The following is a 14,299-nucleotide window of genomic DNA, read 5'->3' as shown; positions in this document are numbered from 1 at the left end:
CTAGGCTCTATGGTTTAACCCACAGCTCCACAGAAAACCAACCTGCATATTTCTATACATACATAAGCACAAGAAAGCCTCCAACCTCTTACAGCTCAGAGACATGGAGCAAACACAACAGTAGAGCAGAAATTAACTGCATGTTATCATTACTATTATTTCACCTCTGTGCGGATTTTTGGATTGCTACTCCTTCAGCATAGGGACCTGCCGAACTCGTCATTTGTAAACTGTGGCATACATAGGTAGTGCTAGATTATGCATTGTCCAAAGCTAGTTTAACTCAGTCGGTTTAAACCCATTAAAACTAGCGCACATGATGAACTTAGCTTCGTTAATTTCAAAGTAAGTAATTTCTCTGAATACAACAACCATGGGTTGCATTAAATTAAGTCGTACTCAAGAGTACAGTTTATAGTCCTGTATATGCTGATGAAGTCTTCTCCCTGCCACCTACACCGGTAGAATGAGCTGTCACTCCCTTTGGAAGATCTTTTCCCTGCAAACCAAAGGGCTGAACAATCACCACCTTCACCCATAGAGCAGTGTTTCCCAACCGGTGTTCCGCGGCACACTAGTGTGCCGCGAGACGTTGCCTGGTGTGCTGTGGAAGGGAGGCGGGCGAGTCGGCGGCGAGAGGTGGGGCGGCGGCGGCGAGGAGAGGCTGCCCAGCGCGGGGCTCTCGCCGTCTGCCTGCCTGGCTGCCTGCGTGGCGCTGACGTCACGGGGCTGTAACGTGCCCCACATAGGCACACGCGGGGCGGCGAGCGAGCTCCCTCCCACATCCCATCACCGCTCGCTTCGGCCGGCCTACTGGGCTGTCGCAGGCGGAAGGCCTGCGCATGCGCGAGGTTTTCGCGCCTTCGGGATTCCCTTCACGCCTTCCTCCTCCCGGGTCCTTGAGAGCGCGGGAAGCGGCAGCGCGAGACCGGCGTTGAGCCTGGTAGGTATTGCGCTTGCCAAGGCAGTCATTTGGGAAATGAAAACTTGCAAAGCAAGCAACCAGTTCAATCTGAAGTACGTGTATGCTTAATATCCTGTATCTGAAACCTGTTCTGCCCCCTCCCCCACACTTGGTGCCATTTTCATCTACACATGCAGCAGAGTAAGTTGACCCAGAATAGTACCAATTCAGATGGCAGATGGGAGAATGACAGTGCTGAATGCTTTCCCATGTAGAACAGTCCCTGCAAATAAAAACCTAGCATATTTGGAAGAGGGATGCTAGCCTAACCATTACCTTCTATGCTGTTACTATTTTTTTATTTTTTTTTTACATAAGTAAAAAGTGACCTTTCCCCATCTGGCATGGTGGTGTGCCTCGAGATTTTTTTCATGAAACAAGTGTGCCTTTGCCCAAAAAAGGTTGGGAAACACTGCCATAGAGGACTGTGGCTGTAGAGCCAGGATCGGCAGCCTAAGACCCATGGGCCGGAAGCAGCCCACCGAGGCCGTTTAACCAGCCCATGAGCTACCCCTGAACTGAGCCGCCTGATCAGCAAGTCCCCACGCGCTGAGCTAAACCAGCACGACGCAGCACAGGGACTCTCTTCTGCGGCTCTGGAAATTGCTTCTGCGCAGTTGCGATTTTCAGCCTCTGGGCATATGCAGAAGCGATTTCCGGCACCGCGGACATGCGCAGATGCGATTTTCGGCATCACGCTGCGCCAGTCCGGCCCATGGAGGATCTCCACGGGAGTAAGCCTTGCCGACTCCTGCTATAGAGCATGGGTAGGCAATCTAAGGCCTGAGGGCCGGATCTGGCCCAATTGCCTTCCAAATCCAGTCTGGGAATCAGCGTGTTTTTACATGAGTAGAATGTGTCCTTTTATTTAAAATGCGTCTCTGGGTTATTTGTGGGGCATAGGAATTCATTCATATTTTCCCCCCAAAATATAGTCCGTCCGTCCCAAGGTCTGAGGGACAGTGGACCAGTCCCCGGCTGAAAAAGTTTGCTGACCCCTGCTATAAAGGATGAAGATGCTGGACCAGGATGTAAAATCACATTTGCCCTGATGAAATGTATGGAGCTGGGGATCAGAAGACAGAGTCCCCAAGAAGCAGAACTTACTGTAACCAAGAGAACTGCCTGTAAGGTAACAAGTTTACATCACAGATAGTCACAGGTTCAAAGGGAGGACCTGTTAATGTTGACAGGGCACAATTTAAATTCCAGGCTGGGAACCTGTGTACAACTGATAAGCAGCGGCGTAGCGTGGGTTGTCAGCACCTGGGGCAAGGCAAGTAATTTGCGCCCCCTAACCCCTAACCTGCCGTCGCTGCCAGCTTCTTCTTGCTGCTGCCTGGGCTGGGGTATTTATGGTAAGGTAGCCATGGCGGCGGCGGCGGATCCGTGTCAGGTGATCTGAGGCGAGTTGCCGCTGGCGCTGCCGCCCAAACAACACCGCTTGCCCGGAGGAGGAGCGCAGAGAGGCGAAGAAAATGCAACATGGCCCAGCAGCTGCAGCAGCAGCAGCAGCGGCGGGGCTGTGAGGAGGAGCTGCCTGGCACGCCCTCCGCGGCCCTGACGCGCGGGGACCGCAGCGAGCGCTGAAAGCCGCTGCCAGCTCGTTGGTTCCGCGAGACATGGGGCTCTGCTACAGCCTGCGCCCGAGGCTCTTCGACGACTCTGGAGGCGGAGAGCGGCCCCCCCCCCCCGATGTTGCACCCGGTGCAGCCGCCCCCCCTGCACCCCCCACACTACGCCACTGCTGATAAGAGCCACTTTTTTCATGATTTTAGGTGTGTATATGTATCATCCTTTAAGTATACACCTAAAAATTATGTGTGAAGTGTCTCAATCATATCACAGTTGTTCTTTTTTCCTATTTCATTCATATTTAGTGCATATACCCTGAAGCTTTGGAGCATACCACAAATGATGTTCAAAGTTCTACAACAAAATAAAAATTATTTATATTTCCATTTATCATCATGAGTTGATCCTGAGTGTCAACAGGCATACTTCTTGCAATGTGAGCAAATGCAGAAAAAAACAGCCCCTCTCAACTTCAGTGTAAGCAGCCCTACAGCTCAATGGTAACTTACTGGTGTATTTTAAAAATATTTTCCAGCTCAAAACCACCTGTTGGCTATAATAGGAGCCCTCTGCCAACAGTTGTCAAAGAAAATCTGACATGTATGAAAGCTTATGTTAAACTACATCTTTCCTACTAATCCAGAAGTGGTGGATTGTGGTTATCGTGGTTGATAATTTTTGCTCCCAAACTCTTTACTAAGGCATCAATCCTATATGCATGTTACTGAGAGTAAGTACCACCGAACTCCATGGGTATGACTTGCAAAAGGGCATGCTCTGTCATAAATCATATTTAATGATGTCAATCAAATGGCTTCAAACTTAGAGCCAAGTGGTCATCTCGTCACATTTTGAAGATAACACATTGTACGGTAAAGTCCAAGTTTCTAGACACAGTATTTGCTTCCTGTATTCAATTGTTTCCTAGGAAGCCCCTAGCTCTTGACTGTGAAGTGCAGTTGGCCCTCAGGGCTTAAGTTAGAAGGATTTTGGTTTAAACAATTCGTAGAATTCAGCTGCAGTTGACCAATGATGCCTTGCTTTCCAAGTAGAGATATTTCAATACTTAGTAAGCATTTTTTCTGCAAATGCAACGATTAAATTGGCTTCACAGTGAAAGCTGCCTCACCATCCCCAAACCAACTATTAAAGATACAGTTCAACAAAGCATGGGAATGACTTATTTGTACAAAATAAGGCTGCAATTTCAAATATGAATTCTTGAGTAAAGGTTTCTGATTTCTGGTGTACATTGACCCTAAAAAGGAAATGCGTAAAAGGCCCTGCTGGCCTATTTATACGGTGTGACTGGCAATAAGAAACTTATTAAAGAAACCAAGCTTAAAATATGCTCAGGAAAGGCAGCTAAAATTTGTAATATAGCCTGTTATATTTTCAATGAATTGCATTTCTAGTAATTCTAAAAAAAATCCCAAATATATAAATGAAAATATGCTTGAAATCACTGATGAATAAAAAAATGTGGGCTTAATCATTGCTCTTTCATAATTGAAAATTTGTCAAATACAGGCATCACCTTTAAAAAACAACCACCCTTCAGCTTCTCTAAAAAGTACAACATTTTTAAAAATATAGTAAAATAATATTATGGTAAGACCTGAACACTTAACTTTAATTTGCCTTTCAGCAGTAACTGAACTGAATATAGACCAATTCCTCACATTTCGAAAAGTTGCTAGTGGTGAATATGTAAGGAAATATAAGTGCACATATCCATCAAAGATTAGACCAAGGTGCATTCAATCCCTCGTTTCCCTTCCCTTTCTGTCTTTGATTGTTTTACCCTGGAAAGAACCATGAACACCAAACTATACAACCACAACCAAATTCCCCATGGTATCCTCTAGCAGCACCCTGGGCACCCAGGAAGAGCAGACAAAACATGAAAGAGGTATGTGTTAACACTAAAGGTGCACAAAAACATTTCCTGTAGGTAGGCAAATCTTCCACTTGTTGCAACATAAACGGGGTATTAAGGCGGCTGACTTGAGCTCTCATGGTCAGTTCTGAAAGAGTTCCACTCTCTACAACCATGGCTGCTGCTGCTGCCATAATTTGTTCCATATATCAGTGCACATCTGACTACACAAACAGAGATTCTAGGTAAACAAGAAGCTTGGAGCAGAGTCTTCAATTAAAATCCACAGGTATCAGTGGAACTTACAAATAAATATGCCTAGAGGCTTTGGGCAAGAGTTCGATCATTGAGAGCTTCTTAGAGGTTATTTCTAAGACTATTAGCACTTTTTTAAAAAGTACACTGAAAAATATTCAAGAACAATATTGAGACTGTTACAATCCTATGCATACTTACTAGACATTGGACACAGCGGTACTTACATTCAAGAAAGGATTCACAGGATTAGGTTGTCATTTAGTTACAACACTTCTTTATATGCTTCTATTGCAATTACATCTCTACTACAAGCAGCGTCACAAGATATTTATTCCAAACAAAAAAGCAATGCATGCTTTTTCAATTCAGTAGAATATTTTCCAAAATTTCATTATAATGTTTTTGGTCATTTGAAGAACTACCTTCCCGAAGGGTGCAATGCTAAGCCTATTGAAAGCAGTCATTATAGAACCAAAGAATCGTTATTCAACGAAGAACCTGACAATCTGTATTTCTCTAGCCTGAGGTCCCAGCACAGTTAACAAATAGAATGAAATTATTAACGGAGATTTTCACAGTTATTTCTTAATTAATTACTGCATACACACAAATGAAAACTGGAGTGGGCATATGCCTATTTTTCCCCTTTATAAAATTCATTATGGCAAGTCTTACTTTTTCAAACACCACTAATGTTTCATATCACTGCACACCAGTGCACAACCACAATTGTGCTATTCTTTATACTTGCTGAAGGACATATATTGAGTCTATAGAGTAATCTTCTGGTATTTTTTAATATTACAGATTGCAAAAGAAAAGGCCACACTATGATCACCGAACCATGTAATAATTCTTCCTAGGAAGTCTCAAGGGAGATAAAGATAACAGAAACTAACCTTTAGAAATTAGACTAGGGACCCAGCTATCATAACAATACTGGTTGAGTTAAAATGCTCAGACTCCAGGGAACGGGACACATGGCATCACTCTGCAAACAGCATAACCTTTTCCCCATTCCCTGATTTATTTTAATATGGGTGGAAATTATCTGCTGCAGTTGCTGATTAAAATCCCTAAGAAAAAAAATGGAAATGGCCGGTGCCTGTTACAACCTTGAACATATCCTTATACCTTCAGATCCCCATACACATAAAAGGGCTTATTAATACATGCCTCTGCTTGTATATATCAAGAAAAGCAAACCTCCCTACTGCTTAGCAAACTTCTTTGCAAAACTTTGTTGTTGTTGTTTTTATATTAGTAAATTTATTTAAGATTCGACAATAACAATAAATCAACAATAACTAATACATCAATTCACTATTTGCTACAGTTGACCATCTTTAACAATAGTTAAACTACAAAACATCACTTCGAGAGAGTCAACTTTTAATATTTAACTTTATCTCTTTCTTAGCAGATCAGAAAAAAAGGAGACTAAAAGAAAAAAGTGAGAAGAGAAAAAAAATCAGAAAGGAAGAAAAGAAGAAAGAAATTAATAAAGAAAAGAATAAAAAGGGGAAATAAATACATTTAACTTCCAATTAGACTCATTGTATTATTGTTTCTATTGTTCTTTCACACACAGTTCCAAATTACTGTATTGCTTTCTTTGTTTTTATTGTTTTAACAAAAACATTATGTTTCTTATTTTACAAGAATCATTCTAGTTCTGCCAGGAGATGTTGATTATTACATTAGTTTTCCAGGTATTCTTTAAAGATTTCCCATTTTTCTGTATTTTCTGTTTTGGAAATCCTCTGACTCTCCCTGTCATCATATCCAACTACAAATATTCTATCATTTGGACCTGCCACTCATTTATTGTAGGTGTTTTATCACTCTTCCAGTTTCTTGCTGCTGCTGTCGTGTACATAAAAAGTGGTCTAACATCTTTTTTGATTTCTGGTGACATTATAATTAGGAGGAAGGTTTCAGATTTTTTCTTAAATTTGCAAAACTTTGGAGAAGTCAGAGCCAGGTTTAACTGTAGACTACCTGCCATAAATCATGACAAAGTAAAATAAAGAAATGAACCCAGCTGGGCATACACACATTTCTGGGCACACATTTCTGGGGACCCAGACTCTAGAACTGCAGGTCAGATGCAGAAGTGCAAAGTGTCATGGCATAGAATTTTCACTACCAAGAGTAAAATTGCATACAATCACCAGTTGTGTGAACGTTTTCCCCAACTGCTACTGGAACCTGTAATCAGGATTGGAAGCTACACACTTTGGGTGTGGGTAGGGAGCACATATTCCTTTCTCTGTGAGCATTTTTATTTACTAAGCTTAAAGAAATGACAAACCTAGACAGCATCTTAAAAAGCAGAGACATCGCCTTGCCAGTGTGGTGTAGTGGTTAAGAGCAATAGACTCGTAATCTGGGGAACCGGGTTCGTGTCTCCGCTCCTCCACATGCAGCTGCTGGGTGACCTTGGGCTAGTCACACTTCTCTGAAGTCTCTCATCCCCACTCACCTCACAGAGTGTTTGTTGTGGGGGAGGAAGGGAAAGGAGAATGTTAGCCGCTTTGAGACTCCTTCGGGTAGTGATAAAGCGGGATATCAAATCCAAACTCTTCTCTTCTTGCCAATAAGAAGACTCTTCTTGTCCGTATTGTATGGAAGTGAGAGCTGGACCATAAAGAAGGCTGATCACCAAAGAATTTATGCTTTTTAATTATAGTGCTGGAGGAGACTCTTCAGAGTCCCATGGACTGCAAGAAGATCAAACCGATCCATTCTTAAAGAAATCAGCCCTGAGTGCTCACTGGAAGGACAGATCGTGAAGCTGAGGCTCCAATACTTTGGCCACCTCATGAGAAGAGAAGACTCCCTGGAAAAGACCCTGATGTTGGGAAAGATCAAGGAGAAGGGGACGGCAGTGGACGAGATGGTTGGACAGTGTTCTTGAAGCTACCAGCATGAGTTTGACCAAACTGTGGGGGGCAGTGGAAGACAGGAGTGCCTGGCGTGTTCTGGTCCAAGGGGTCACGAAGAGTCGGACATGACTAAACAACTAATCAATAATCTATGCTAACATGGTGTTAGATCAATTTGTCAGAATATAAAGCTTGCATGCCAAGTACTGCAGACAATTGGCTGCTTTCTGGGGAAAATTCAAAACATCAATTGTTTCCAACCTATTTCCATTTATCTGTTGCTCTTCCTGTCTGGATTCAGAGGAATGTGGGAAAGTTGTTGCTAGTTTTCATGGAACTTTGAAGTGTCAGGCATAGCCCTACTGGCTTTAGCCCAAACGTAGCAGAGTTTTCCTGCACAGCGAGGAAGCTAGTTGCGGCAGTAATGACTAGTCAGCTAGACTCAGAATAACTATTTACAGGATTTATTAAAAGGAAAAAATAAAACCAGCAGAGTTTCTGCATACAAATAAAAGCAAAATAAATCCTTTCTTTCTCTCTCTCTCAAAACCATACACAGCACTTCTAACTCCTAACACACCTCACACCAAACTGTGCTAGCAATCCTAGATAACAGAGTTGAGTGCTGGTCGTTAACCAATCAGAGTGAGTAGTTTCTAGGTCAAGCAGACCTGGGCTTTCTGCCAAGAGTAAATTGACACCAGCTTGAGTTAATTGGTGAAGCTAGAATCTGCAAGTTTCCCACGAGAACCAATTAACAGAAACTGAACACCCCCTCACAGATTCTGCTGAACAATTAACACCAAATACACCTATGTAAGAGATCATTTTTCCAGCAAACCTAAACCCTTGCACATTCGCTTGTTCTTTATCTTTGCCAATGGTTTAGTTAATACATCTGCTACATTTTCTTCACTTGATACATAAGTACAGGTGATTACATTGTCTTGTACACAGCAACGTACATTTTGGTATTTTACAGAGATATGTTTTGAACGTGATTTGAAACCCTCTGTTTTACTTAAGGTTATACAAGCTTGATTATCAATGTAAACTTGTACTGGTTCTCCACAATTTACATTTAAATCTGCCAACAAATGCTTGAAATAAATCACCTCGTTGCACAATTCACTCAATGCGGCGTACTCTGATTCCGTTGATGACACACTTACAACGTCTTGCTTGCGTGACCGCCAGCTGATTAAAGCTCCACCGACCATTATAACTAGTCCTGTGACAGATTTTCTATCTGGCAAATTTCCCCAGTCACTATCACAGTAGCAACTCAACATTTCATCCTCTGAAGAATTTAATTGTAACATATAGCCAATTGTCTGTTTGAGATACCTCAGAACTTGTTTTACCCCTTTCCAGGCATTTAGTGTGGGTTTTGAGACCAATCTACTTAATATGCCTACTGCGTAGCTAATATCAGGTCGGGACCACTGTGCTATATACAATAAACTTCCAACTACAGAGTGATATACATCAGGATGTTCAAATTCAGGACTCTCATCTATATGAAGTGTTTTTATGAAACCTGGATCCATAGGCACCGCTGCCCCTTTGCAATCCTGCATCCTGTATGTAGTCAGTAGTTGTTTAACTTTGTTCTGCTGACTAATTAGGCAGCTGCCATCTTGGGCCCAGCACACTTCCAACCCTAGATATGTCCTAACCGGGCCTAAGTCTTTCACTTTGAACTTACTGGACAATTGCTTGGCAAACCTTTTAGTTTGTTTATCTGTTTTGCAAGCATACAAAACATCATCTACATAAATCAGACAAAACTCTTGATCACTGCCTGTACCACGTACATAAACACAATTGTCAGCTGTACTCTGCTTGAAGCCAAATGACACTAAGGCCTCATGGAAGCATTTGTTCCAAGATCTTGCAGCCTGTTTGAGACCATATAGAGCTTTGTTTAATTTCAACACTCTATTGGAACCTGTCTCATAACCAGGCGGTTCGGCTAGATACAGGTCTTCTGATATTGATGCATGTAAATATGCAGTCTGAATGTCAAAATGGTTTAACAGGAGTTTTCTCTTTGCTCCAAGTGTTAAAATCAGCCTTACACTGTCCCCCTTAGCAGTAGGGGAAAAAGTCTCGTCATAATCTTTTCCAGGCCTCTGAGAGTATCCTTGAGCAACTAAACGAGCTTTGTATTTGTACTCTCCTGTCACCAGAGGTTTAAGTTTGTACACCCACCTGCAGCCTACAATCTTTGCCCCCTCAGGCGCTGCTACTGGTGTAAAAACCTTGTGCTCATTCAAAGAGGACATCTCTTCCTCCATTGCCTGTTTCCAGAGCTCTGCCTCCTCTTTTGGTAACTTTAACACCTCCTGAAAACTCTTGGGTTCTGCAATTACACTAAACACATTTTCAGTATCTGGAGAAAAACGCACCGGAGGCACTCCTTTGTTTTGTCTTTTAGATCTTCTGGGAGAAAATTTTTCTTCTGACCCACTTTCCTCCTCAGAACTACGACCTCTCTTTTGTTGCTTAGCAACTGGTCTCTGGCTAACTCCACTTTCTTGAGAGCTCTTATCTGAACTTTCCTCCCCCTCAGACTCTGATTCTCTATGTTTACCTTCAGAGTCATGAAGCTCCTGGGAAGGTTCAAACCAAACCTCAGTATTGGCATGTAGTCTCTCCCAGCCACTATGTTCACAAAAACTGGCATTCCTGGAGATCACAATGCCATTTGTCCCTTCAGCAAAGCGGAAACCTTTTCCCAGCTCCTGGTAACCCACAAACACTAACTGTTTGGTCTTAGGATCTCCCTTCTTCCTCATTTGTTTCGGAATTAATACCCAGGCTTTTGATCCAAACACATGCAAGTGGTCAATTTTAGGTTTTTTCTGAAACAATTTAAAGTACGGGGTTGTACCTATTGTTTGATGAAAGAGCCTATTTTGGAGATAACACGCGGTGAGCATGCTCTCCCCCCAATAAGACATGGGTAAATCAGCATCATCAAGCATGGCAAACATCATATCTTGTAAAGATCTGTTTTTTCGCTCTGCAACGCCATTCTCCTCTGGGGAAAAAACGTTCGTTTTTCTATGCCCAATGCCACGCTTTTGTAACCAATCTTTAAAGGCATTTGACATAAATTCACCACCTCTGTCCGTCTGAATCCTTTTGAGTTTAATGGACAGAAATCTTTCCACAGATGCCACCCAGCCTTTAAACTTAGTGAACACGTCACCCTTATTCTTCATGGGAAAAACCCAAGAATAACGCGTGGCGTCATCCACAATTGTTAGTGAAAAACGCGATCCACCCCTGCTTACAGCAAATGGACCAATTACGTCCATGTGAACCAGCTGTAGCGGTGACTCACTAACTCTGTCACTTCTGGGGTAAGAGACTCTGTGGGTTTTAACCTTTTTACACACATTACAATCAAGGTACTTGTTACAACTCTTTAAATTACCCCCATCAGCCAATTCAGACATTTTTAGTACACTTTTCCAGCAAGCATGCCCCATTTTCCTATGCAATAAGTGCACACAGTTGTCATGTATAGCTTTGTTATTCGCTGCAGGCTGAGATTTACTGACTACTGCTGCAACTTGAGATCCTGCTTTAAGCCAAAACAAGCCTCCCTCTGACTTAGCAGTGCCTAAAATCTCACCAGCCTTCTTAATAATGCAACTGTCTCCTTCAAAATACACTTTAAACCCAGCTTTTAGCAAACAATCTACAGACATCAGATTGCTCCTTAATGAAGGCACACAAAGTACATTTTGCAGGCATTCACGAAGACAAGGAACAAAAACTGCACCCCCCGAAATCACTTCGGAAGTACTTCCGTCTGCTAGAGCAACCTGGCTGCGCTGTGCTGAGTTCTTGGAAACAAATAATTCATCTGAATTCACGATGTGGCGAGACGCTCCCGAATCGACCACCCAGACCGCTTGTTTCTCATCAGCAATCTTGACCTCGCCGGTCACCAGCTGAGCCGACTGTTTTCGTTTGAAGAATTTCTTTTTACGCTGCTGCTGCTGCTGATCTCGTCTCTGCTCCTGCACCGGCAACTGAGACTTGACCAACTCCGGACATTGTCGTTTTAGATGCGCTGAAGACCCACATCGGAAACAACGCCTAACAGCAAACGCTGACTCCTCACCAGTACGCTGCTTTTGCTTCACCTCTGGCACGGCATGAGAACTCCTTCCAAACCGCCCACCTGTAGAAGCCTCTGCAGCCACCGACCTTTCTTGCCTCTTCTGCCATTCTTCAATCAAACGCCCAGTAACGTAACTGACTGATAAATCACGCTCCTGTATGCCTTCTAGAGACAAAACTAAATTATCCCAGCTTTCCGGGAGAGAACTCAAAATAATAGCCACCTTCTCCTGCTGGTCTAACGCACAGTCTCTTTCCTGTAGCGCAGAAAACTTTAACTGTAAACTGTGTAGGTGTTCCTGCATTGTAACCCCAGGCTGTAACATTGCCTTGTACAATGCCTTGCGAATGAACAGCTTGGAAACCGCTGTCTCACGCACATGGAGTTCTTTAAGTGCTTGCCACACACCTCTAGCTGTCTTGATTCCCCTCACATACGGCAACTGGGAATCTTCCAGCCCCAAGACAATTGTGGCCCTTGCTCTTTGGTCTTTATCGAGGTCTTCATCATCAGGCTTCGTAGGAAACTTACTCACCACTTGCCAGAGACGATCCCTCTGCAGCACTGCCTGCATGCGTTCCGACCACAGCAAGTAATTGGAGTCATTCAGACGCTCAAAAGCCATCTGAACTGGTTGTGAGGCCATCTTGAGAGCGATGTCCCTGGAACCTGGAACCAGCTACTCACGACCACCGAGAGAGAAAACAGGAACCACAGCACCCAGCACTCACACGCTGCAGCTGTTGTCCTTGAGTCCGCTGCGTCACCAGCTCACCACGGTCAGGAACCAGCCAGAGAACAACAACTTCTGGAACTACTGGAACCAACGCCGTTAATGCTGACACCACCGCAACTCAGGCTGGCAGCACAATACCCATAACCTCATGGAACTTTGAAGTGTCAGGCATAGCCCTACTGGCTTTAGCCCAAACGTAGCAGAGTTTTCCTGCACAGCGAGGAAGCTAGTTGCGGCAGTAATGACTAGTCAGCTAGACTCAGAATAACTATTTACAGGATTTATTAAAAGGAAAAAATAAAACCAGCAGAGTTTCTGCATACAAATAAAAGCAAAATAAATCCTTTCTTTCTCTCTCTCTCAAAACCATACACAGCACTTCTAACTCCTAACACACCTCACACCAAACTGTGCTAGCAATCCTAGATAACAGAGTTGAGTGCTGGTCGTTAACCAATCAGAGTGAGTAGTTTCTAGGTCAAGCAGACCTGGGCTTTCTGCCAAGAGTAAATTGACACCAGCTTGAGTTAATTGGTGAAGCTAGAATCTGCAAGTTTCCCACGAGAACCAATTAACAGAAACTGAACAAGTTTTCCTAGCCTGTTGCATCCGTCAGATCATGCTGCATGGGACACCTGTATCTGAGACTCCATCAGTGCAAGTGCAAAAGCTTTGTCTGCTGTTGCTGCTAAACTCAGTAAGGAGGAACAGAGATGGGGCAGAAACATCTCTATGGTGAAGGAATATTGAACTAAACCATTTTCGGATTCTTACAAAGTGCCGTGATAGAGAAGAGGGAAAGGGATGGGGTAAGCAACTGCATACTTACTGAAAGAAATAGCTTCCACATAAAGGCAATGTTAATTTTTATGGAAATCAAAACCTTGCTTCAAAACAATCTCCTTTTAAGTCACAAATCCTCCATCTATAATGGGCTGATAAAAATTAGGTAGTAGATTTCCTAACTACACTGTACAGTTTAGGAAGGGGAGTTATTTTGTTTTGCTCTTTCTAACTATTTATTTCTGCTTTTAATCTCATGTTTTTATCTTGTGAACCATCCTGAGATCTTTGGATGAAGGACAGGATATCAATCAATCAATCAAACAAAGTGAAAGAAGGCCTTAAACAATGCAAATTTATAAGAAAGTAAGTTTACTTATGGCTCAATGGAATGTTACATTTCACAAAAAGTTTTTACTTTTGTAGCTAAGAAGATTTGAACCATATCTGTTACATGTTTATATTGCTGTCCTTTTAAATTTTGCATTTTGTAACATTTTAAGCAAAGAAGGAGCACATCAACAGAAGTCAGGACTTGTTTTGCCTTCCTGAAAATATTTCCCAAACTTATCCACAGCCCCACAAAACAAATATATACAACTTTAAAAAGGGAGTGCAAACAATATTGCCATTTCTACCTCTGCCTGCAATCATGTAACTGAAAACTTACCCCTGGATGTTTTTACCCTACTCTCTCCATGTGTTTAACTTTCAAACATATCATAAAGCCTATACACACACCATGGCTACAGCACATAATAATATTATAATTTAAAAAATAGAGAGAAAGTGTGGCGGCGGAGGGGGGGAACAGAAGTACAGCAGTACCTCGGTTTAAGAACAGCCCTGTTTACAAACTGTTCGGTATACGAAACCGGAAGTAGTGTTCTGGTTAGCGAACTTTACCTCGGTCTACGAACGGAAGCCGAACAATGGAAGGGCACCGGTGGCAGGAGGCCTCATTAGGGAAAGCGCACCTCAGTTTAAGAACTTTTTCGGTTTAAGAACGGACTTCCGGAACAGATTAAGTTTGTAAACCGAGGTATCACTGTAATTCTTGCCATACATTCAGGTC

At 42.9% G+C, this 14,299-nt stretch overlaps 1 protein-coding gene across 7 annotated transcripts in view; it reads right to left on the bottom strand.

Moving 5' to 3' along the window:
* SLIT2 (slit guidance ligand 2) overlaps positions 1 to 14,299 on the bottom strand; it is a 243,100-nt gene that overhangs the window by 164,835 nt on the left and 63,966 nt on the right. The window lies entirely within an intron of this gene.

This window comes from Podarcis liolepis, assembly GCF_965112155.1.
Source record: "Podarcis liolepis genome assembly, chromosome: 9".
NCBI classification, from domain to species: domain Eukaryota; kingdom Metazoa; phylum Chordata; class Lepidosauria; order Squamata; family Lacertidae; genus Podarcis; species Podarcis liolepis.
Note: the sequence above shows the minus strand (reverse complement) of the source record. Positions and strands in the feature narration are given on the sequence as shown.